This window comes from Chlorocebus sabaeus, chromosome 9 (genome assembly GCF_047675955.1).
Source record: "Chlorocebus sabaeus isolate Y175 chromosome 9, mChlSab1.0.hap1, whole genome shotgun sequence".
NCBI classification, from domain to species: Eukaryota; Metazoa; Chordata; class Mammalia; order Primates; family Cercopithecidae; genus Chlorocebus; species Chlorocebus sabaeus.
This window is the reverse complement of record NC_132912.1, coordinates 20,412,986-20,438,213: the sequence shown is the minus strand read 5'-3', so window position 1 is coordinate 20,438,213 and position 25,228 is coordinate 20,412,986. Positions and strand designations below refer to the sequence as shown.

The 25,228-nt window shown below is 39.2% G+C and overlaps 1 pseudogene; it reads right to left on the bottom strand.

The window, feature by feature from the left end:
- Positions 1 to 3,777: 3,777 nt before the first annotated feature.
- On the bottom strand, positions 3,778 to 23,830 carry LOC119618769 (S-adenosylmethionine decarboxylase proenzyme 1-like; annotated as a pseudogene).
- Positions 23,831 to 25,228: the final 1,398 nt, after the last annotated feature.

Sequence of the window (25,228 nt, the reverse complement as noted above, 5' to 3'; positions counted from 1 at the left end):
TGCAGGCTAGACAGCTTTCACACAGCTTGCTAAATCCGTAGAGAAACAGTGACATGATTGTTAATTAATACTTAATTTTTTATACCACACTTTATTTCAAATAATACTTAAAGCAAGATAAAAGTAGTCATCTTCTAACTTTAGAGATGGGAGAAAGTGAAATTCAGAAATATTTAGGTTTTTTTGAGTTTATAGAACATAAAATGGCAAAAATTGAACTCAAACTAAAGTCTGACTCTGCAATCCGTTCTCCTTCCCAGATTTTTGCAGAATTAAAACTAATTTTGTAGAGGGAAAATATTTAGTGTCTGTTGTGTCTCTGAGAGTAAAGGCAGATAATAAGACTAGGAAATAAATAGAAGAGTTCATGGATAATTGTTAGCCCTCACCATATTTCCTTGCATTTTACTTTCACAAGTATTGATCTTTAGATTTGAGGTTGAAATTTTTCATGCTTTTTCTCATCCTGAAGGTTATTTTTTTCTGGAACATATAATTGAGAGCAATGCATGAATGGAAAATATTTTTTTCCCCATTTTAACTGCGTTCTTTGGCTATTTTTATATTTGGAGAACTTGAAAGGCCAAACTTTAGAGCTGAAAGGTTCCATATGCCCAGTTTTACTTAGGAAGAGACTGTTGGCATATGTACAATGGAAAAGCTGAGTACATGGTTGATAAACAATCGAAAACATAGTCTTTAAATATGAACAACATGAAATCTTGTGTTGTGATTCAGTGACTTGCATGTAGCTGTGGTTTGTCTCTAATATTTCTTTGTAAAATTATATGCTTCCTCGTAGGATAATTAAATGTTCCTTATTTACCTTTTCTTTGGATATGTCTACAAATTATTTCCAATAGTTGATTGGTGATTTTAAACTTTCAACTAAAAAGAAAAATTTTTCTCTTGTCTTTTCTTCTCAATTGCCATGTTCATCTCTTTTCAAGTGCTCCATTTCATACTCAGCTTTTAAAAAACTGTAAAATGCCCTTTTTGAAAAGATTTGATTGAAGTGTTATCATACTGAAAAATTGAAACCAATTGGAAAGTTGAAAGTTGTCCAACTAAAGGAGAAAGGTTTAGTATTCAGCCAGTGAAACACCAGGGAAAATTTAAGAGTTGTATTAAGATTACTCTGTTATACAAAAAAATTACAACGTACGATTACGTGGAAAAGCAGGAAACAAAATTATTTCAATTTTTATTGTGAAGTATATCAGACATCCAGAAAACAACCTATAAAATATATTGAAAAATTCTATCAAATCTACACTCAATGCTGCATTGAGTGTAAGACATTTTAAACACAGAAACAAGATTTCAAATACGGTTGAGGCCCTCATCACTGTTCTGTTTTTTTTGTTGTTGTTTATTTTTTTTGAGACAGAGTTTTACTCTCGTTTCCCAGTCTGGGGCGCAATGATGCAAATTCGGCTTACTGCAACCTCTGCCTCCCAGGATCAAGCAATTTTCCTGCCTCAGTCTCCCAAGTAGTTGGGATTACAGGCATGCACACCATGCCTGGCTAATTTTTTGTATTTAGTAGAGATGGAGTTTCACCATGTTGGTCAGGCTGGCCGTGAACTCCTGACCTCAGGTGATCTACCTGCCTCAGCCTCCCAAAGTGCTAGGATTACAGACTTGAGCCACCACACCCGGTCACATCATCCTTTTTGAATCCATATTATTCACTCATTCCTCAGTTAACCAGTAAGAGGACCTCATGTTTACCATTCTTATCTATGGTTTTGCATTGATAAACATATTTTTAGGTGTGTAAACAGTGCATAGAAACTAGGTGCAACATTTTAAATTTTATGCAAATTTGATAAATTTATATACTCTGAAATTTGCTTTTTAATCCTCTTCCCAACATTATACTTTTTAGATTTACTCATGCCATCCTCACAGATTCAATTTATTCATTTTTTCTGTTATGTAACATTGCATTAGATAACTATGCCACAATTTATTTATCTGTTCTCCTGTGGAGGGACATTTAGGTTGTTTCTATTTATTCACTAATATACACAATGAGGACGAATCTCATTGAATGCCAGTTTCTTTGGGATTTGCACCTGTAAGTGGGATTCCTGGATCATTGAGCAAGGGCATTTGCAACAATTAGATTGTTCAAGATGATTTCTGATATGATTTGTCTGTGCCCTTACCCAAATCTCATCTTGAATTGTGGCTCCCATAATTCCCATGTGTCATGGGAGGGACCTGGTGGGAGATAATGGAATAATGGGGTGGTTTCCCCATACTGTTTTCATGGTAGTGAATAAATCTCACAAGATCTGATGGTTTCATAAGAGGAAACCCCTTTTGCTTGGTTCTCATTCCCTCTTTGCCTGCCACCAGGTAAAACGTGCCTTTCACCTTCTACCATAATTGTGAGGTCTCCCCAGCCACGGGGAACTGTGAGCCTATTAAACCTCTTTTTCTTTATTAATTACCCAATCTTGGGTATGTCTTTATTAGCAACATGAAAATGAACTAATACAGTTTCCAAAGCATTTGTATACATTTATACATCCAGCACCAGGAATTGGTGCTTCTATTTTTCCAAATTCTCGCTAACATAGTTTTGTCAGACATTTAAATTTTTCCTGAAAGATGAATAGGACATAATAGTCTGTTGTTTTAACTGGAGTTTTCCTGATGCAATCTTTCATAAGTGCTTTGGCTATGCTAGTTTCCCTTGCATCAATTGCTTATTTTTTTTTCTATTGAGATGTTTTATTCTGATTGGGTCATACAAATTCTTTAGATATTCAGAAAACTAATTCTGAATAGTTTTGTTTGTTCTTCAAAATTGTGGTAACTATTCTTGGTAAGTAAGTTTTCTGTATAAATTTTAGAAGCACATTTGAAGTTTGACAGAAACCTTATTGAGATCTTGATTGGGACTGCATGAAACTTACAGTGTAATTTGGAGAAAATGAACACTTTTCTCATATTTCCTCCAAACCATGAGCATGTTATCTTTTCACTTATTTGGATTCTTTATGTCCTTCACAAATATTTTATACATTCCTCAACAGAGATCTTGCATATTTCTTGTTAAGTCTATTTCTAGGTACCTTATTTTTTATCGTGAATGTGATCTTTTTCTTAGTGCAATTTCTTTTGTTTTTTTAAGTGCATTGCTTTATTTGGTGGGCTTGGGGAATACATCATGGTGAGAGAATAAATCAATTAAAGTACTACAGATGCAGGGACCAATAACATTAAAAGAGGCATACACAAAATGAATAGCTGAAATCATTTTCATAAGAGGGCTTGACTCATGGAAGAAAAATTTTAATTACAGTGGCAAAAAATTCTGTATAAAGTAGAAATTGGCTTCAGTAACAGTAAAGAATGTGTGTTAGAATGTAGAGGCAACTGGATGTAAAATTCTGGCAGCAACTGAACGGAACAGTCTCAGATGGTTAGGCTGAGACCAACACCTAATTGGGACAAAAGCCTTGTGTGCAGGAAATTTTGGATGATACTTGGAGAAATATTACACGCACATAAACTAAATTGAATTGTTTTCACAAGTGTTGCAAAGTTTTATATCATAAAAGGTGTTTTTTACTACACGTACTTCAATTTCACAACAAGAGTGATGGAGAACATCTAAACAGAAGAGAGCATTCATGCAAGATATCTAACTCCTTCATATAATAATGCAAACAGTTCAAAATGATTGCACTATGATTATATCTAAGGCTTTCTGCAACAACAAGGTGATGGTTATAGAAGCATGGTCCCTGGTATGAACATCTAGAAAGCAACCACTCCCTTCTCCATGTGTTCTCTTTTTGCATTTCTTTCTTCATTTTTTAAATCAAGTCTCTGTTGTCATTGCTGCTTTGCAAAACTGGTAAAAACAAAATTGTAATCATTGAACATAGCACTCTGGCAATCAAGACATTTAAAACCTTCAATATTCTGGGGTGAAGAAAACATGGTGTGACATTTAGAGCTCTGATTAGCTAACAAGGTTGTCACAAATTTTCCTGGCTTGAAGACTTTCACAACTGTCCTCATCAAGTCATCATAGGAGGTATGACATACGTTTCTTTTAAAACTAACGTAAGAAAATTCTAGTTCTGGAGTGACATGAATAGTCTAATAAGTTCTCTCTTATTTCATTCCATTCATTGGCTCCCCCAAAGATTGAACAGTGTGGCATCAATGACAGGATCTGGTATCAAGTCATGAATTTCATTCTAGAGATTGACATCATCTATAGTGACACCACCTTTCATGCAGAACTGGTCCATAACTGCTGCATCAAGCACACTCATCAGAATTTCCAGGGTTTAATCTGTCTGACTGATTACCCCACTCCCTGGGAAACTCAGTACATACAAGTACCAACATCACAATTCATACATCTCATACAACATGCTGCTCCATTTGGGAAAATTGCCTTGAGAATCTCTGTTCCTTCCTGGAAATTCTGGCATCCTTGGTTAAGAAGCTTCATGAAATTCTTACGCGAATAAAAGAAGTTTTGAATTGAGTCAAACCCATTGTCATGTCTAGCAAGCTTCCACATGGGAGCCAGTGCTTGCGGAAAGAGGGTAGTTCCACATGTCTGCAAAATGAGACGTCTCTTGGAGACAAACAGGAGACTCTCACTGAGTACATAAGCTTCCTATTTGTCAGTTTTTGTTAGGCTTAGGATTGAACATTGACATTTTTCAAATGTATTCAGTTGGTGCAAAAGTAATTACAGTTTTTGCCATTACTTTTCATACTTTTAATACAACTTACATTATTTTTAATACGACTCACTCAGACCTTGGGGTAGTGCAAAGATCCCCAGATCCTTGGGAGCAGCAAACCTCCAGCAGCTTCTTGTCCCCTTTGAAAAAATGTCTACTTTCATCACCATGAGAAAAGTGAACAACCAACAACTCAGAAAATTGTTTCAATTAGACCTTTTCTCTCACCACTGCCACCACTACTGCAGATTGTTCCAGCTGTGTTACTAAATTCAGGTTGCTTTTATTTTCATGCTATAATTTTATATTAACTGCTTAAAAAAAAAACTGGCAAGTTATAGTGACTCATGCCTGTAATCCAAACACTTTGGGAGGCCAAGTGGGGAGGATCACTTGAGGCCAGGAGTTTAAGACCAGCTTGGGCAACATAACAAGACCCTGTCTCTATAAAACATTTTTTAAAATAAAAATTAGTCAGACATGGTGGCACATGCCTGTAGTCCTAGCCTCTCAGGAGGCTGAGACAGGAGGATCACTTGAGCCTAATAGTTGGAGGCTGCAGTGAGTTCTGATCATGCTACTGTACCTCCAGCCTGGGCAACTGAGCAAGACCCCATCTCTAAAAACACATGCACACACATTTTATTTATATATATATATACACACACACATACACACATATACACACACATATATGAGAAACTGTTCAAAAAATACATATATATACACACACAAATAAAATAGATAAATACTAACAAAATTTTCCCAGCTCTGTGTGTGTGTGTGTGTGTGTGTGTGTGTGTGTGTGTGAGCGAAAGTTGAATGTAAGTCTGTTGGAAATAGAAGCAGATATAGTTCAGTCTCTTGTAGTCCACTGTATCCTCATTAGAGAGAGAAGAGTGAGTGCTAGCTAGTGTCACCAGCCATGCTGTGTAAGCCTGCAGTTTCTAATTGTACATTACTGTCACATAGTATGTGATTTACTTTCTATGTAGGTTTTGTATTCAGCAGCCTTGCTAAACATTCTTATTTCTAGTGACTCATAGATTCTCTTGGATGTCTCCATAAGTGTTCCCCAAAATGTGGTCTCTCGATAAGTGGCATCAGGATCATCTGAGAAACTGTTCAAAATGCAAATTACAAGCTCAACCTGGCCCACCAAAACAGAAACTACAGATGTGGTTACATTAAGAAACATGAGATGGGCAGATTATCCTGGCTTCTCTTTTTTTGTTGTTGTTTTCCTTTTTTTGAGATGGAGTCTCACTCTGTCACCCAGGCTGGAGTGCAGTGGAGGAAACTCAGCTCACTGCAACCTCCACCTCCCAGGTTCAAGCGATTCTCCTGCCTCAGCCTCCAGAGTAGCTGGGATTACAGGCGCCTGCCACCATGCCCGGTTAATTTTTGCATTTTTAGTAGAGACGGGATTTCACCATATTGGCCAGGCTGGTCTCAAACTCCTGACCTTTAGATCCACCCACCTTGGCCTCCCAAAGTGCTGGGATTATAGTCATGAGCCACCGCGCCCGGCTCTGGCTTATCTTTTTAGGCTCAAATAATCACATAAGTTTTTTAAATCAGAGAAGCTTTCCAGGCTGTGATTAAAGGATATGAATATAGAGAAATGAAAGATACAGGTGGTCATGCTTAGACTAGGAAGCAGATTCTCCTGTAAAGTCTCTAGAAAGAGACGAAATGCTCCCAATACTCAGATTTTAGTCCAGGGACATGGATGTCAGGCTTCTATAAAACTGTAAGATAATAAATTTGTGTTGTTTTAAGTCACTTAGTTGGTAGTAATTTGTCACAGCAGAAATAGAAAACCAATACAATTTATATTTAGTAAAATTCACCCTTTTCGCCTGTTTTTACAGAGTTTGACAAATGCATGCAGCTACATAATCACTACTACACTCAAGATATAGAAGATTTCCATCACTCTAAACTACCCCTTTATGGCACTTTGCAGTTAAACTTGTCCCCACTAACTCCTGGCAATCCTTGACTTACTTTCTGTTACTAGTTTTGCATTTTCCAGAATATCATATAAATGAAATCAAAGAGCATGTGGCCCCTTGTGAATGGTTTTTTTAAAAAAAAATTAGATAGAGTCTCGCTCTAATGCCCAGGTGATCGTAGCTCACTGCAGCCATGTACTCCTGGGCTCGAGCAATCCTCCCGCCTCAGCCTTTGAAGTAACTGGAACTACAGGTGTTACCCACCGTGCCTGGCTAATGTATGTGTATGTATGTGTGTGTGTGTGTGTGTGTGTGTGTGTGTGTGTGTGTGTGGCGGGGGAACAGGGTCTTACTGTGTTGCCCAGCCAGGTCTTGAACTCCCGGACTTAAGCAATCCCCTTAGCTCAGTCTCCCAGCGTGCTGGGATTATACATGTGAGCCACCATGCCCAACCTTCAGTGGCTCTTTTTACACCTAGCATCATCGTTTTGTTGCATGCTGTCAGTAACTTGTGCCTTTTCATGGCTGGGTAGGATTCTATTGTGGTAATGCACCACAGTATCTTATCTATTCAATGATTGACAGACATTTGAGTGTTTCCAGTATTGAATACTGCCTTAAAAGGTACTAATGATATTGTTTTTTTCAGGTTTGGTGAAGCCAACAGATCAGGAGACAACTGCCTTCGGGAAGGTACTTTGTTATTGACAGTTTCCAAGAGAAGGGGTTATGCCATGGTAGGTAGGACCACACAGGGAAGCACCTGGGTCAGTCAGGAGGGAGAAGCAGAGAGGAGAGGGCAGAGGCACAGTCTTGATTGTAGTTTCCACAGAAAGGAATGAGAAAGACAGGCCAAGCAGCTGAGCAGGTTTAGGATTGGAGTGAAGAATTTCAGCAGGCTCTAGGCTGCAGGGCTAGTCTCTCCTTGCCTTGGTATCTGGCTTTGCGTTGATTTAGGGCAGTGGAGTAGTATCCCAGGATGAATTGTTTGCCGTCTCTAGGGATTAGCTAACCCAGGAAGGGAAGGTCTCTCCCTGAATCCATAAATTCCCAAGATAGCGAAGCATCATAGAATATAGACAATTTTAAAAACATGATTACTGTATTATTAATAAAGTTGCTATAAACATTGCATATAGCTTTTTTGTGGGTACATGCTTTTATTTCTCTTGGATAAATATGCAACTGATGAGTCGTATGGTAAGTGTGTGTTTAACTTACAAGGAGCTGCCAAACTCTTTTTCAAAGTGGCTCTACCATACACGTGGACCTAGAGAGTGGAAAAGTAGACACTGGAGACTCCAAAAGGTAGGAAGAGGGGGAAGGCTGAAAAATTACTTGTTGTGTACAATGTTCATTATTTGGGTGATGGTTACACTAAAAGCCCAGATTTGACCACTATGCAATATGTCCATGTCATAAAAACATACTTGTACTCCTTAAGTCTATAAAAGTAAAATGTTTTAAGAAAGATTGGGCGTGGTGGCTCACGCCTGCAATCCCAGCACTTTGGGAGGCTGAGGCAGGTGAATCACGAAGTCAGGAGATTGAGACCATCCTGGCCAACATGGTGAAATCTTGTCTCTACTAAAAATACAGAAAAATTAGCTGGGTGTGGTAGCGCACGCCTGTAGTCCCAGCTACTTGGGAGGCTGAGGCGGGAGAAGCGCTTGAACCCAGGAGGTGAAGGTTGCAGTAAGCCAAGATCGCGTCACTGCACTCCAGTCTGGTAACAGAGAGAGATTCTGACTCAAAATTAAATTAAATTAAAATTAAAAATAAGACAAGGTAGCTATACCATTTTGTGTTACCACCTACCATGACAGTTTTTCCTCATTCATGCTGGCACTTGGTATTACCTTTCTTTTCCTTGAGTTCTAGTCATTCAAGAACTGTATTGAATGTAGTCCCAGCTGCTCAGGAGGTTGAGGTGGGAGGATCTCTTGAGCCTGAGGGGTGAAGGTTGATGAGCCAAGATCACGCCACTGCACTCCAATCTAGGCAACAGAGTGAGACCTTGTCTCAAAAAAAAAATTTTTTTTGATATATCATCGTGGTTTTAATTTGCAAGCATCTTTTCATGAGCGTATTTGCCATTTGCATATTTTTTCACTGAAATATCTGTTCAAACATTTTATGTATTTTTTAATTAGCTTGTTTTGTTATTATTATATTCCTTGATATAGTCTGGATACAATATCTTTATGAGACATATATTGCAAATATTTTTGTTTTTTACGATTATTAATGAATGCCAAGTTTTATTAAGTGCCTTTTTAATCCTTTTTAAATTATGTGTTTTTTCTTTAATCTGTTATTGTGGCTGATCATATACAAATTTTCTAAATTTTGAACTACCTTAAATTCCTGGAATAAATGTCAATTGATAGTGCTAATTTAATACCTTGTCACATTTATTCACTAATATGTTCTCTCAAATTTTATAATACTCATAATCTACGATTATCTTTTTTTCTGCCAGTCTTTGTGCATTCTTGATATCAGTGTCATTCTAGTCAGATTATGCAAACTGGTTAATTTCTCCTTATCTTAATTTTCTGAAATAGATTGTATATGAGTAGCTGCCTCTCACATAATCAAACACATCAGGTCACAAGTCAGCTCCCTTTATTATTATTATTACTTTTTCAGTCCTGCAGACTGATCTCTGGGAATGTTCATTATTTTTCTCCAGTCTGAATTGGGTTTGGGTGCACCCTTGGCCTTCTGCACAGCTTTTAGTTCAACAGCATCCTGGGAATTCTTTTCACTTTTTTCTGCGTTGTGTACTCTGTTCGTAAGATCTACTCTCTCTCTCTCTCTCTCTCCCATTCTCTCTCTCTTTCTTTTTACTGTCATTTTGGTGGAACATATCTTCCCAAAACCTGAAAAATGGTCCATTGGGAATACACTGCTCCTGAGAACTTGCATGTCTGAAAATGTCTAGCCTATACTTACACTTTTAATTATTTGACTGGAAATAGAATTCTAAATGATAAACCATTTTCCTATACATTTTGTAGGTAATTTTCTATTCTGTCTTTTAGGGTAGTTATGGAGCAAGTTGATGCCATTCTGATCCCTTTGGTATGTGGCCTAAACCTGTCCCTCTACCTCTCTTCTTATCCCTACAAACTCCTGAAATGTCCGAACGATAATTTTAATATCTGTCAATTTGTTAGGCAGTGTGTGATATCTCATCACTTAATGAGACCTTAAGAATATTTGAACTGAAAAGCTAGGAGTCACCTTGTGGATTCCTTTCTACATAGTGAGGCAAGAAAATCCACAAACGCTAATGTGTTCACCAAGTGGAGAAATCCACCAGACATAGGACATGAGTTAAATTAGGCCCATTTGTCAAATAGATGGAATTCTATTCACATTTACTCCATTTATCAAATGAGACAGCTCTTCCTTCTGTGTGATTTTCCTCCCCACTTTCATTTACTTCATGCTGAAGAGAAAAGTCGATGGTTTGGGATGAATGCCGGGAAAAGAGAGTGCTCACTGTAGATTTCTGTCATAATATACCTACATATAACATTTCTTTAAGCCAAGTGATTACATGAAAGGTTAGAACCTCTTGCTGACATACTGATATGACCTAAAAGACACATATATTAGTTTTAAGTTACTTCATAAATTAAAACAGGTTCTTAAATCTTAACATTATGTTAAAGTGAAACTCATGGTAGCATCCATGATTGTTTTACCAATTAATCTTAAATAGGATAAGGTTGGCAAGACACGAAAAAAATGATCCAACAAAAGAAATATCTTAATATGCAGAGATAATTATAAAGCATAATGCCAAACAAGCTAGAAATACAACTTCTAGAATTAACTACCCAGAAATACCGATGCTTGTTCCCTCACCCACAAGTCATATCCCATCTCTCCTCTTCTCATCCTGCACTCCGTGTTCAGGGGTGCTGACCTAGTTGAACTTCAGGCTTCCTTTTTTTTTTTTTTTGAGATGAAGTTTCACTCTTGTTGCACAGGCTGGAGTGCAGTGGCACAATCTTGGGTCACTGCAACCTCTGCCTCCAGGGTTCAAGCGATTCTCCTGCTTCAGCCTCCCAAGTAGCTGGGATTACAGGCATCCACCCTGACGCCCGGCTAATTTTTTGTATTTTTGGTAGCGACGGAGTTTCTCCATGTCGGTCAGGCTGGTCTCGAACTCCTGACCTCAGGTGATCCGCCCACCTTGGCCTCCCAAAGTGCTGGGATTATAGGCCTGAGCCACAGGCTTCCTTCTTCTCCAGGTTCTGACTGGTAATGACGCGGTGTCATTTGTCTGGGCTGAATACCTGAGGTTCGTCATCTCACACCAAGGAAACTGAGGATGTGGACACACAAGAAGAGAGTTTAAGAGTGGAGGTTTAATAGGTGAGAGAAAAGAGAAAAGGTCTCTCTCTTGCAGAGAGAGGGAGTCCTGACGGGTCGTCTGGTTCCATGGTGAAATCCATAGGGTTTTATAGACAAACTTGAGGAGGCAATGTCTGATTTACATATGGCACGTGAGATTGGTAGGACCAGGTGTGCCATTTGCATAGCATGCAAAGAAGCTGGACATTCTACCCTAATCTTTATTATGCAGATGGTGTCTCTACCTGGCCGGCACCGTGTTGCCTGCTTTTTTACTGCACATGTGGCGACAAAGGAAAGGGAAGAGGGAACCTCCATGTTGAATATACCTGGCTTGAATAGACAGAGACTGTAAGCGTTGAAGAGAACCGGGAGATTATACTAGAGTTGTTGAACACAGAAAATAAAATCTTGGTGACCACAAGTCAAAAGGGAGAAGAAAAAGACTATAAAAGGTTAATATGAATAACTTTGTAGTTTTGGGTGCCAGTGCCAGAAGTCAGAATGTGCAAAGAGGTAAATGGCTTAGGAGGAAAAAGCAGTTAAAGCTATCTTCTGGAATGCAGGTGGAGGGGTGAACGGCAGCTTTGGGGAAACCAGTGAGCTTGGATACAAATATGGGCACACTTTTACTTTGCGGGATTGAGGCCAACAGACTGAGATTTCAGAGGGAAATAGTCTGGTGTGCGCTGAGTGAGAGCAAGGGATCTGGGCATGGAGCCCATGTAGCAGAAGCAGTGAAGAAAAGAGAGACGAGAGGAGAGAGCGCCCCGTCTTTTGGTGCCACTGAGATTTGGATGAAGGGGTTTCCAGGAAGACAGGCTTAGGGACAAAAGTATCAGGTAGGGGAAAAAAAAAGGTCAGAACGATTAAGAATGATGAACTCATTGGGTATTTTGGAGACAGAAGTCAGACTGATAGGGTGAGGAAGGAATAGGGAAAGAAATGGCAGAGAAATGTGTCCTTTGTAGGGACATGGATGCAGCTGGAAACCATCATTCTTAGCAAACTATCACAAGAACAGAAAACCAAACACCGCATGTTCTCACTCGTAGGTGGGAACTGAACAATGAGATCCCTTGGACTCGGGAAGGGGAACATCACACACCGGGGCCTATCAAGGGGAGGGGGGAGGGGGGAGGGATTGCATTGGGAGTTATACCTGATGTAAATGACGAGTTGATGGGTGCAGCACACCAACATGGCACAAGTATACATATGTAGCAAACCTGCACGTTGTGCACATGTACCCTACAACTTGAAGTTTAATAATAATAAATAAATTTTAAAAAAAAAAAAAGAAAAAGAAATGGCAGAGAAAGGACATGTAATTTTTAGACATTTTGAGGGGAGGATGATGTGAGGAGGAAGCAGCCTTTCGAAATGGGTAGGGAAGTCTACCTAAGATTTCTTTGAATTTTTTTCCCAAAGCATAGAGGGAGTGACATGTTCATTTCATTTCTTTTTCTTTTTTTTTTTCTTTTTTTGAGACAGGGTCTTGCTCTGTCTTCCAGGCTGGAGTGCAGTACAACCACAGCTCACTGCAGCCTCAACCTCCTGGGATCAATTGATCCTCCCACCTCAGCCTCCCAAGTAGCTGGGACCCCAGGCACGTGCCACCACACCAAGCTGATTTTTAAATTTTTTGTAGAGACAAGGTCTCACTACGTTGGCCAGGCTGTTCTTGAACTCCTGGGCTCAAGCAATTCTCCCACCTTGGTTTCCCCGAAGTGCTAGAATTATAGGCATGAGCCACTGCACCTGGCTGGGAATGCCATTTTCAATCTCATTTATGCTTTCGTATTTGCAATTTACCTCTCCTGTCCTTTGGTTGAGAGGTGGTCTTTGGTAGCATTATGGATTCCAGCATTCCAGGACACAGATTTGTGTATAGCTTTTTATTTTCATAACCACGTACAGCACATTTAAATTTTGCTTTACAGCATTACCTCAGCCATTCTGCAGATGATGCTCCCAAGACTTCAGTGAGTTCTCTTTTGATCTCTTTAACGGAGTGAACTGTTTACTCCATCCAGACATTCTTATGCCCCTTTCTTATGCCCCTTATGCCCCATTTCCAGTCTCTACTTCCTTTTTTTTTTTATTTTTGTGTGTGTGTGAAACTCCTAAAGCAAGTCTTGGCATTTGACAGTCCATTCAAGTTTAAGGTTTTGAAATTTGGTTTTTCATATTAGAAAATAGAAAACATCAACGGAAAACTCATGATTAAAGGGAAAAGAAACAGTCCTACTTCCCTGATTCAAAAAAGAGAAAGGAAAATTCTTATTTCTTCCTAAGAAAGCTTTCGGTCAAATTAACAACACTAGATGTTTATTACACAGAAGCTCCCAAGATGACTTTATAGGACTGGATAATCATCTCTTAATTCCTTGCAGGGAAACCTTGAAAAGGTGAATGCAGATCCCACTGTGGTGCTTCATCAGGAAACAGAAAGTGAAGAGCAAGTTGATGAGATACAGATAAAAGAAACCCTGTGAGTAGACACATGTGACAGACCCAGCTGCAAAGTGGAAAGTGTGAAGTGTGTTATTTCAGTTAGCGTAAGGAAATAAAATGTGATTCTAAAATGGAAAAAAAAAAAAAAGAGGAAGCTTGGAGATAATAGCAGCTGCTGAAATTGAAGAGTTGGCACCTTGCTTGCAGAAGGTATATAGGAAGAATAGACCCAGAGGGAAAATGTAAGAAAAGATCTAGAGGTGTGTGGATCTTTCATTTTTTTTCCCGTCATTGCATTTGAAGACCGATTCTTCCTTGGAGGGCTTAGAATTCTTTGTATTCTTGCTGTGGTGATAACCATCTATATTGCACCCCAGCTTGTGCACGCCAAAGGACACAAGCACAGGAATTCTATCACAACAGTGTCTGATTTGGTGATAGAGACAAAATGAAGAGGACAACTTGTCCTGTTAATAGAGTAAGTAGATTCCTAAATGTTAGTAGACATCCGATTACATTTTTGAGCGCAGAGATGCAAGTTTTAAAGTTCAGTATTTTGATATTTGGATGTAGGTAAATAAATGATGGTCACTGCTTTCTATCCTGCAAAAACATAGAAATGGTGGAAAAGCTCAAAGTGATGGCTTCTCTAGAATTTGAAAAACAGAAGCTGGATCCTTGCTCCCAAGCAATGTTGAAATTAATGGAGAATAAGAGAGTACATTGGAGTACTGTGAAAGAGTATTTCTAACATGCCTTTATTTAATTTCTTCTTTACTTCTTAAAAAGTGTTTTCACCTGTCGTTCTGTACTCTAATTTTCTGACTCTGAATATTTCAATTTTCCATGCATTCTCTCCTAAACAGTAATAGGAAATATATTCCAGGGGATCTTATATTGTAGTTCTGTTTATTTTATTTATGTATTTATTTACCTTTTTTTTTTTTTTTGAGACAAGGTCTCACTCTGTCACTCAAGCTGAAGTGCAGTGGTGTGATCTTAGCTCACTGCAGCCCTGGTTTCCCAAGATCAAGTGATCCTCCTAGTTCTCAGCCTCCTGAGTAGCTGGGACTACAGGTATGCGCCACCATGCCTGGATATTTTTTTTGTTTATTTGCTTGTTTGTTTTGTAGAAATGGGGTTGCACCATGTTGCACAGGCTGGCCTTGAATTCCTGAACTCAACGATCCACCATTCGGGGCCTTCCAAAGTGCTGGATTGCAGGCATGAGACACCACCCCTGACCTTTATGTTATATTTCTTCTCAGAGTCTGAAACACTCAGATGTCTTCTCCCTTTGAACAGTAAAAGTCATGCTCATTGCAGCTAGGAATTTTATAACATAACTATTTAACTTTAAGAAAGGTTCATTGAAATGATGATATAAGCGCTCCGATTAAATATATTCACAAGAACTCTTCATTTGATGGAAATCAATATTGTACCAGATCTATTCTTCATAAAATTCAGGTGTAATGTCACTTTCTTTGTAACACTTTACCCAAATCACTTTGGCAGACACTTCTAAAGCAAACCCTTACAACTAAGGCAGCGTTGAAGATAAAGAGTAGATTTCCTGGTGGTGGTGGCAGGAATGTGTAGAGGTGATCTGCAGAGTCAACGTGTTCATCTTCCAATGTGAATTACACATGTCTGAGAGGTTATAAAGAGGGAACCCGGCTTTGCCATGTACCTGTTAAGATGACACGTTATATCCCCTCTGTTTATATCAAGAAAAGCAAATTTGCCCAGGTATTCCTGATACCATCCATGGTAGAGATTATTGTTTTGTTGCTAGTATCCACTGCTATCCTGACTTTTTCTTTGGAGAACCATCCTATCACCAATCTCAGTTAATTCAATTTGAGAATTATTGATATTAGCCTTGGCTGCAGGGACAGTACATGACTCAAGTCTGGCTTATTGTTCTCCTAGTCACAGTGATTGGCTGAGGGACGGGCAAGAGTCCCAATCAAAACCAATGAGATGATATCTCTTGACACTTGCAGAACCTGTTGAAAGAAAGATGTGTTATCTTTCTCTATTGGACTTAACGTTGTGGAGATGCAAGCCTAGAGCTGTTGGCAGCTACTCTGTCATTTCCATATGATGAAGCCATGTTGTCAGTCATGAGGGTGACTGATGGAGCATGCCCTTAACATATGGAAATCTAGTAGCATCATAACTTCCCATGAAGGAAGGAAACACTTTACAGAATAAAGTCATCATGTTAATATGCTAACACAGGGCTACCAGTCTGGTTCTCAGCTTCTCATGGTCTCTGACCCTGCTGACATTTTTGTGAGCTTACTCTCCTTTTCTATGCCTTCTGCTTACTCATGGCTTTTAATTACTGCTTTTTCTCTCTTTGTGTCTTAGCTTCTGTGCTCCTCTGCTTTCTGGGTCCTGTTATTTATTTTTCATATTTAATATGATCAACTAAACAGGTCTGAGTGGGTTATTTAATATGACCAAGTAAGCAGGCTTAGTACACAGTGGTCCAGTTAAGAACATATATACTTTTAATATGATATGATATGATATAATATAAAAATAATATTTTATGTTATATATAGCACACATGCTTTTAAAATTGTTTACTGTGCATCTACTATGTGCTGGGTGCATTGTTTTGTACACATTAATTCATATTAACACATCTATTTCTCACCAAAATGGTTACCACCAGTTAAGAACTATTATAGTCTTCATTTTATAGGTAAGCCAATTATAAAATTTAAATAATTTACCTGAGGTCACACAACTAAAAGCAAAAGAGTAGTAGTCAAATCTGGATCTAAAGTCTACATTATGAATTCATTAATGTATTAATTATTTATGAATAATTATTAATGCATGAACTTCCTCTCTAACTGCCTGGATAACTTGGCCATGTCCTGTCATAGCCCATTGGCTCCATTTATGCTTCACCCATATGCAAGGCTCCCTTTGTGTCAGGGGCCGACCCCCAGCAGATCACTACTGCACAGTGTGGCATGGTGACTAATATAAGAAAGACGTTCTGTCCTCTTCATTCAAAGGGACCTGTGGGTTAGGGCTCTTCCCTAGCATTTGTTAGAAAACGATGCAACTTCCTGTCATTGTTTCTTCTTTCAACAGAAATACATGGTTAAACAACTTGTATCTCATGCTAGATTAGGAGAATGTTGCACACTGATCTTATAATTATTTCCCTGATCCCCTGCAGCCAACCCAGTCATATCCCTATTTTCACCTTGACCACATGCATTTTCTGCATAGCACTTATCACAATGCTTACTTCTAAATATTTACCTATGTGTTTATTTTTCCAATGTTTATCTCCTCTATTTCTGCAAGGGCAGGAATATAACCTGTTTGCCAGTGCTGGAACATCAGCAGGTTCTGGCTATGGTGGGTGATCCATAAACATTTGTCACATAAATAAATGAGCAAAGAAATAAATGATGAATGTCTTATCTGGATTCCTCTTTTTAGGGAAAAGAAAGTCTAAAACAGAGGTGAAAGTGGCAAATGCCCCAAAACTAAAGTAAATGTGTTACTCAGGATTCTGCAGAGAAATAAAGCCAACAGGATATATATAGATTGAAAGAGAATTATTATGTAGGGTTGACTCACATGATTATAGAGGCTGAGAACTCCCATCATCTGCTGTCTGCAAACTATAGGCTCAGAAAAAATAGTGGTGTCATTCCAGTCTTAGCCTGAACACCTGAGAACAAGGGGAGCCAATGGTAAAAATAGCAATCCAAGTGCAAAAGCCTATGAACCAGGAGTGCCAGCATTTGAAGGCAGGAGAAGATGAATGTCCCAGCTAATGCCACGAACACCTTCTCACTTCTTCCACCTTTTTGTTCTATTCAGGCCTTCAGTGGATTGGATGATGCTCACCCTCATTGGTGAGGGCAATTTTCCTTACTCAGTCTCCTGATTCTAATGGTCAACTCTTCTGAAAATATTCTCCCATACACACCCAGAAATAATGTTTTACCAGCTATCTGGGTACCCTTTAGCACAGTCAAGTTGACATGTAAAATGAACCATCACAAGTCATTTGGGAAGACAAATAGGATACTGATATTATGCAACTAATGTGTAGCATATATGTCAATTCATTTATTACCAGGTGTTTCTAACTGTCAGCTGTATGTCCAATAGGAGGCACATTCAGTGACATTTCTTACTGAAGTTCAAGTCAAGATGATTTGAGGTCCTGATATCATGTCTGTTACTACCCATACTCGTGACCATTGGTAGACAATGGTGCTTTTCCCAGGCTGGTGTTGATCTTGCTAAATTTAACAGTAGAAATATGTTGCGTATGTATAATTTGTGTGTGTGGTATCTACATGCAGGCACATGTATAATGGTGGTTGAAGGGAATGCTATTTTTCAAAAATAGGAATAATACTGATATTTACATCAAGGTAATATGGACAATAGGGGTCTGTTTCATATCAATAGATGAGAAATTTAAAAACTTGATTGTGTACTTAGATATGTACACATTATAGATTGTCTTTTAAAAAGTACATTTTTCTCTGTGCTTCTGAGAACACCCTGGGTTTTTGTTGTTGTTGTTTGTTTTGTTTTTGACCCATCTGCTGTATTTGCCACACAGAAGAAAAAAAGTTCTTGACTGGGTTGAATTTTACTAGTTAAAATCATTGTACTGAGTGGTTTTGAACAATAGCAGATTTAAAAACGGCTACTTTGTTTCTTACAAAAAGGCCCATTTGGACTGATTCTTGAATATGGTGGTGCCTGGATGGTGCAAAAGTGAGGCAAGATGCATATCGAAGGGCTGGATCTTATTCTGTCTCTCCACATGCTGGTACATGGGCTGTCAGCATGGCCGGCCAAATAGAAACAAAGCAGGCACACACCACCAGTGTTAAGAACTCTACAACATATTTCAGCATTAGGAGACAAGCAGAGCAAACCCACCAGTGGTATTTGTTAAATGTCAGCAATAAGAAAGAACAACAAAGACAGATTTCAGTGGGATTGGCAAACTTCTGGATATAGCAGTAAGATGCAGTAGAAAGAGCTCTTTACTAGCAGGGAGAACATTTAGGTTTGGGTCCTATCGCCTCTATTTATTACTTGTGTAAAAATGTGAAATCCTAGAGGGGAAAAGATGGTGAGCAGGATTATATATTCATGTTAATTACCTAATGTTTCAGAATGTTGTCTGTTACTGGGGATGACAATAGCTACTGTATATAGTTATCCATATGATGCAAGGGTCAGCTGAAGAATGATGAGGTTCATAAGTTTGAAAAGGAGACCTTTAGTTCTCATAGAGGATTGCAGCGTGTAGGCTAGCCATCCTGAAGACTGAGAAGTGTGACCTCCAGCAAAAGTTGAGAGCAAGCACTTCGAGGGAGGAAAGAATAAGACAGGAATTTATGGAGAATTTGTTAGCTAGCTATATACATATTCAATATGCTGTAGGAGGAGTCATAAATATTTATGAAAGGAGAAACATGTACATGTGCAATTGAGTTTCATGCCTCTTTGTGGATCTCATGTATGAAAAAAAAATGGCGGTGTTGGCATAATCCAAAGGTGGAGTTTTCAGCCCTCAGACCTCAAAAGGTAAAGCAGAGGATACAAAAAGTCTTGCTGTGCATCCTCTATAGACTGGACAGAACTGCTTTGTGGTGGGTGGTCTCTTATGAGGAAGGGATGCATTGTGAAACTGGCAAGCTGTCATGTCAAAACTGTGAAGAGGGTGGGGGTGTCTGGTGACGACATCGGTTGATTGGCTAAAGACAATAAAAGAATAAGTAATCTGTTTCTTGTTTTACAGAGCTGGTTTCTGCTTCCTCCTTAGGAAAGAATTCTGGTTAAAGGTTAATAAGAAATGGGCATTTTAAGATGTGTCTGACCTCCCATCACATCATGGCCAAGAACTCCATTTTTAAGGTTTCTTTGGGGTCCCCTTGACCAAGAGGGAGTCCATTCAATCAGTTTAGTGACTTAAGGTTTTATTTTTATTTCTTACAAGTTAAAACTCATGACAAACCATTTACAAAAGCAATTGATCCTAGGACAAAACTTTGGGCTTGGGATCTATAAGTGCCCTAGGTGGAAGAGGGTAGGGGCAGGAGAAGTAATTTGCATGTTGAAGATGACAGTCTTCTTGGTATGGGACTTGGAGTCTGCAAACCTGTGTTTGTATTTCTGGTTCCACCAGCATCTTAGCTCATTTTGGGCTGCTATAACAAAATACTACAGACTGAGTAATTTATAATGAACAGAAACGTGTTGGCTCACAGTTCTGGAGGCTGAAAAGTTCAGGAATGGGGGACCAGCATCTGGTGAGGAATTTTTTGCTGAGTCATCCCATAGCAGAAAGAAGGGCCTAACTCATCTTCCCAGCAGTCACCTTTTAAAGTCCCACCTTTCAATGCTGTTGCAATGGCAACTAAATTTAAACATAAATTTTGAAGGAGATAAAAATACTCAAATCATGGCATTCCAAAGGGCCTCTAGCTCTCTAAAACTCATGTCCTTCTCACCTACAAAATAGATGAATTTCCTCCCAATTGCCCCCAAAGCCTTAACTAGTTCCAGCATCAATTGAAAAGTCAAAAGTCTCACCTAAACATCATGGCACAATTCATTCTGAGGCAAAGTGCTCTCCAGCCACAAGCCTGTGAAATCAAACAAGCAATGTACTTCCAAAATACAACTGTGGGACAGGCATAGGACGGACGTTCTCATTTCCAAAAAAGAAGTAAAGAAAATTTTTAAAATGAGGTAACTTTTTATAAGTGCAAAACCTGACAGGGCGAACAACATTAAATCTTAAGGCTCCAGAAAAATCTTCCTTGACTCGATGTCTCACCTTTGGGCATACTGGAGCAGAGCTGGGACTCCTGAGGCCTCAGGTAGCCCCACCCCTATGGCTTTGTTGGGCTCAGCCCACACATCTAATTGCACAGATGAGAGTCACATGCCTGAAGCTTTCCTAGGCTGGCGGTGTACATAGGCAGTGTTACAGTTCTGAGATCTTGGGGGTGGCTCCACTCCCATGGCTCCACCAGGCACAGCCATGGTGGGGACTCTCTGTGGCAGCTCTGACCCTGTGGCAGATTTCTGCCTGGGCCCCCAGGCAGATACATCCTTTGAAATCTAGCTGAAGACCATCATGGCCCCACAGCTTGTGCACTCTGTACCTCTGCAGAGTTAGCACCACATGGATGCCACCAAGATTCACGACTTGTGCCTTCTGAAGTGGTGACCGGAGCAGCACCTGGGCCCACTTGAGCGTTGACTGGTGCAGCCAAGGAGCACTGCACCAGAATGCAAGAAACAGGCCCTCGAGGTGGTTTGAGGCTCCTCTCTGGAAACCTTGGCCTCAAGGCTCTTCTCTGGGTCTGTAATGAGAGAGGCAGCCTCAAAGATCTCGGAAATGCTGTTGGGGACATTCTTTCATTGTCTTAATGCGTAGCAGCTGGCTTCCTTCTGTCCATACTGATCTTATCAAAGGTCCACTTGGTTGAACCCTGGATATTCTCTCCTAAACAGACTTTTTAATTCTTTACATAGCCAGGCTGAGAATTTTAAAAAAGACTTTTTTATTCCCACATGGCCAAATCTTTATGTGATGAGTCCCTTTTAATTATAAATTTCATCTTTAAATTATTTCTCTCTGCTCACATTTTATGATGTATGGTTAAAAGAAGCCACACAGCATCCTGGATGCCTTGCTGCTTTGATATTTCTTCCACTTGATATCTTAGCTCATTGTTCTTAAATTCTGCCTTGTATAAAGTCCTAGGACACAATTCAGCCCATTTCTTTGTCACTTTATAACAAGGTTGACCTTTATTACAGTTCCCAATACCTGTCTCTTCTTTCTAGCTGAGACCTCATTAGAATTGCCTTTTCTATCCCTATTTCCACCAAAATTTTAATCATGACCACTTAAGTAATCTCTAGGAAGTTTCAGACTTTCCCCACAGATATTCTCTTCTGAGCCTGCACCAGAATCATCTTAACGTTCCATTCACAGCAACTGATGCTTTCTCCAGCCTTCAGTTCAAAACTGTTTCAACCTCCACCTATTACCCAGTTCCAAAGCTGCCTCCACAGTTTTATGCATTTTTATAGCAATGCCCCACTTCTCTGGTCCCAGGTTTTGTTTTTGTTTGTTTTTTGCTGTTACAACAAAATATCACAGACTAGGTAATTTGTAATGCACAGAAATTTATTGGCTTATAGTTCTGCATACTGTGAAGTTCAAGGTCAAAAAACCAGCATATGTCAAGGACGTTCTTGCTGTGTCATCCCATGGCAGAAGGCAGAAGGGCAAGAGAAAAAAAGGACCAAACTTGCCCTTTTTCAATGGTAGTAATCTCACTCATGGGGGCAGAGCCCTCGTGGTCCAGCCACCTCTTAAAGCTTCCACCTCTCAAGACTATTACAATGGTAACTCAATTTCAGCATGAATTTTGGAGCAGACATTCAAACCATAGCAACCAATTTCTAGCTAGGTGACCATGGGCAAGAAACACAGACTGTTTAAACCTCAGTCTCTAAAAAGTAGGGGTAAACCATAGTATTTACTTCTTGAAATTATTGTTAGGATTCAGAAATGGCTTCTCAATAGGCTGGGTGAGTGTCTGGTGTACAGACACACTCAGCACATGCTAAATGCTATTATTATGATTCCCCTTAGTGAGACCCGGATAAAAATCAGCGGCATTACATGCACTTCATTAACTGGCAACTTTTTTCCTTGATATATTCTGGAATTTTCTCTTTTAATTTCTGAGCCTTTTAGAGTTATGATTGAAATGTACAATGGAGATCCCTTTTAAACTTTTGTTGTAATCCTTTATTACGAGTGAATTCAGGCTGGGCATTGTGGCTCACGCATGTGATCCCAGCCACTCAGGAGGCTACGATGGGAGAACACTTGCGGCCAAGAGTGTGAAACCAGCCTGGCCGATATAGTGAGACATAAAGAAAAAATAACATAAAATAAAAAAATAAAGAAAAGTAATTTCAATAAATTTTCTTCAGTGAATTTTTTAATGAGTGTTTTAAAGCATAGGTATCCCAGTGAAAGTTATTGTCGGGGGGAAGGGAAGCAGAAAGGAGAGCAGTAGGTTAGGAAAACTCTACGTCAAACTTTTTTCTGAAGAATTTCTCAGAGATCTTATTTATTTAACAAGTACTTATTTAGTCCTTATTATGTTCCAGGCAGTGTATGTTAATTAGTATTAATATACTAATTCTATGAAACAGAAGATATTATTATCCTCATCTTACTGGTAAGAAAATGGAGAGCTTAAATTCGTAGCCCAAGGTCTTACAGCTAAGAAGAGCCCTGATAATCTGGCCCCTGGTCTCTACTTTTAACCCTCGTATGCTAATAGACAGCTTAAAGCCTGACCTTTGACTCAGCAATTCCATCTAATTACCTGACCATAGAATCCTTTTTTTTTTTTCCAGAACATCCATGGGACTCGTAAAATTAAGTTTAACCTAAAACAGTTTGCTTACATATTCTAAGTTTAGCCTAAAGATTTCCCCATACATAATGAACTGTAACCTAACTCGATGTATAAACAGTCTATAACCTACTCTTTTAACAAGTAGCTGAGCTGAGCGCAGGGCCTCATGCCTGTAATCCCAGCACTTTGGGCGGCCAAGGTGGGTGGATCACGAGGTCAGGAGATGGACACCATGCTGGCTAACATGGTGAAACCCCGTCTCTACTAAAAATACAAAAAAATTAGCCAGGCGTGGTGGCGGGTGTCTGTAGTCCCAGCTACTCGGGAGGCTGAGGCAAGAGAATGGTGTGAACCTGGGAGGCGGAGCTTGAAGTGAGCAGAGATCGTGCCACTGTACTCCAGCCTGGATGACAGAGCAAGACTCTGTCTCAAAAAAGAGAAAAAAAAAAAAAAAAAAAAAAGACAGCCTAGTCTCAGCCAATCACACAATCACAGGAGACCAACTATTCAAACCGTGTTCAAATGAGGCAAGCATTGAGCTGTAACCAATCCGAATGTTTCTGTACCTCACTTCCATGCTTCACTTTCATTTTCTGTACATCACTTTCCATTTTCTGTTCATAAATATGATCTGACCCTGTGGAAATCCCAGAATCACCCTGAACCTCTTCTAGTTGAGGGGGTTGCCTGATTCATGAATTATTCTTTGCTCAGTTAAACTCTGTTAAACTTAATTTGTCTTTACTTTTTCTTTTACAGATGGCTTCAGAAGTGGAATATGAAGTAGCATTTCCAGTGACCCCTGAAGCACCTCATGACCAAGTGAGATAACTGCCAGGCCCATTGTGCCCATTGCTTTCTCACAGCAACTAGGTTCCCCTCTTGGATTCCAAAGCTCCATGAATTTGTGCTTTGAGCTATCTGAATTTGTTTGAGAAAACTTTTGATTTGAACTGGCTTCAGAAGTTGTGACAGAAAGTAGCCTGGGCCCAGGATCAGATTGGATCTGATAATTAGCTATACCGTATCCAATTGCACACTGAGATGCCTGACTGGGTCAGAAGGAAACTGACAGTAAATGGCAATACTGTGAAAGGTGCAAACTCTAGATGTCAAAAGTTTGCAGAAATGTTTGTATTTTATCCCCTTTGTTTCTTTCTCTTGTGTGCTTAGGAAGGGAAAAATTATTGGCTAAGTTGATCAAGGAGATCTGAGAGCCAAAGCTAAGATTTGATGTAAGAATGGGATCCTTAATTTGTGAATAACTGAGCACTATACCTTTTGGCTACATCTACCTGTACTGGGCTCCAGAAACACCAAATGTTTGCAGAACTGGTAAAATCCTACTAAAGATAATTTAAAAGTACAGCAAAACATTCCAAATGAACAACAGTGCACTTTAAAAAGTACTTTTATGGATAAGGGCTCCCAAATTAGTTTAACCCAGATATATCTATTGATATGCAGAAGTTTTTAAAAAGAATTACAATATTTTTGTTGCCACTCTTAAAAAGCTTTTTATGAAAGGAAAATAAAAAGCTGAAACAACTAATCGATGAGAAAAATTCTGTTAGTTTTTGTGTTAGTTACTATACCACTCTAGAGGCTAGAAGAATGCAAAATAAATGTTTATAAAATATAGCCCCTCAAGCAAGGAAGACTTGCTTATTTTTTCAGAACTATCTATGCTGAGTCCATGCATAGAGGATGCTTTTTTTGCCCTGTTGCTTAATGGGCTTTGCCCTAAATTCAGTAAGTTTTTCTAAGCAACAGGAGTTAAGAAGACTGCCTGTTGAATTCAATCAGTCTCCACAATACCACTTTCTGGCATTTAGTTGGCTACTCCTTTCATAAAATACATTTATGTATAAAGAAAATCTCCATTCATAAGGGTGTTTACCTTTGTGCATCCTGAAGAGAGGGAGAACTGAGCCCCTAGAAACTCTTACTATTGATTTAAATTTACATAACGAGTCTTATCTTTGCTTAACACGTGTTTTCTGACCGTCATTTCTTAACTGGGCTTTTACCTACACCCTCCTTTCTTAATTTGAGCAAATAATGATACAATATTTAGGCCTGAAGTTTCAGCTCTGTGTCTTTGAGATACAGATTTTCTACCTTGTTTTACCTAAGACTTATTTGTTTAGAAGTGCAAATTTATGGTTGCTCAGCTAACAATTGCTTAGGACAATGAAACAGGAAATTCAAGAGTGATAGTGTAAATGGAGAAAAGAAAAAC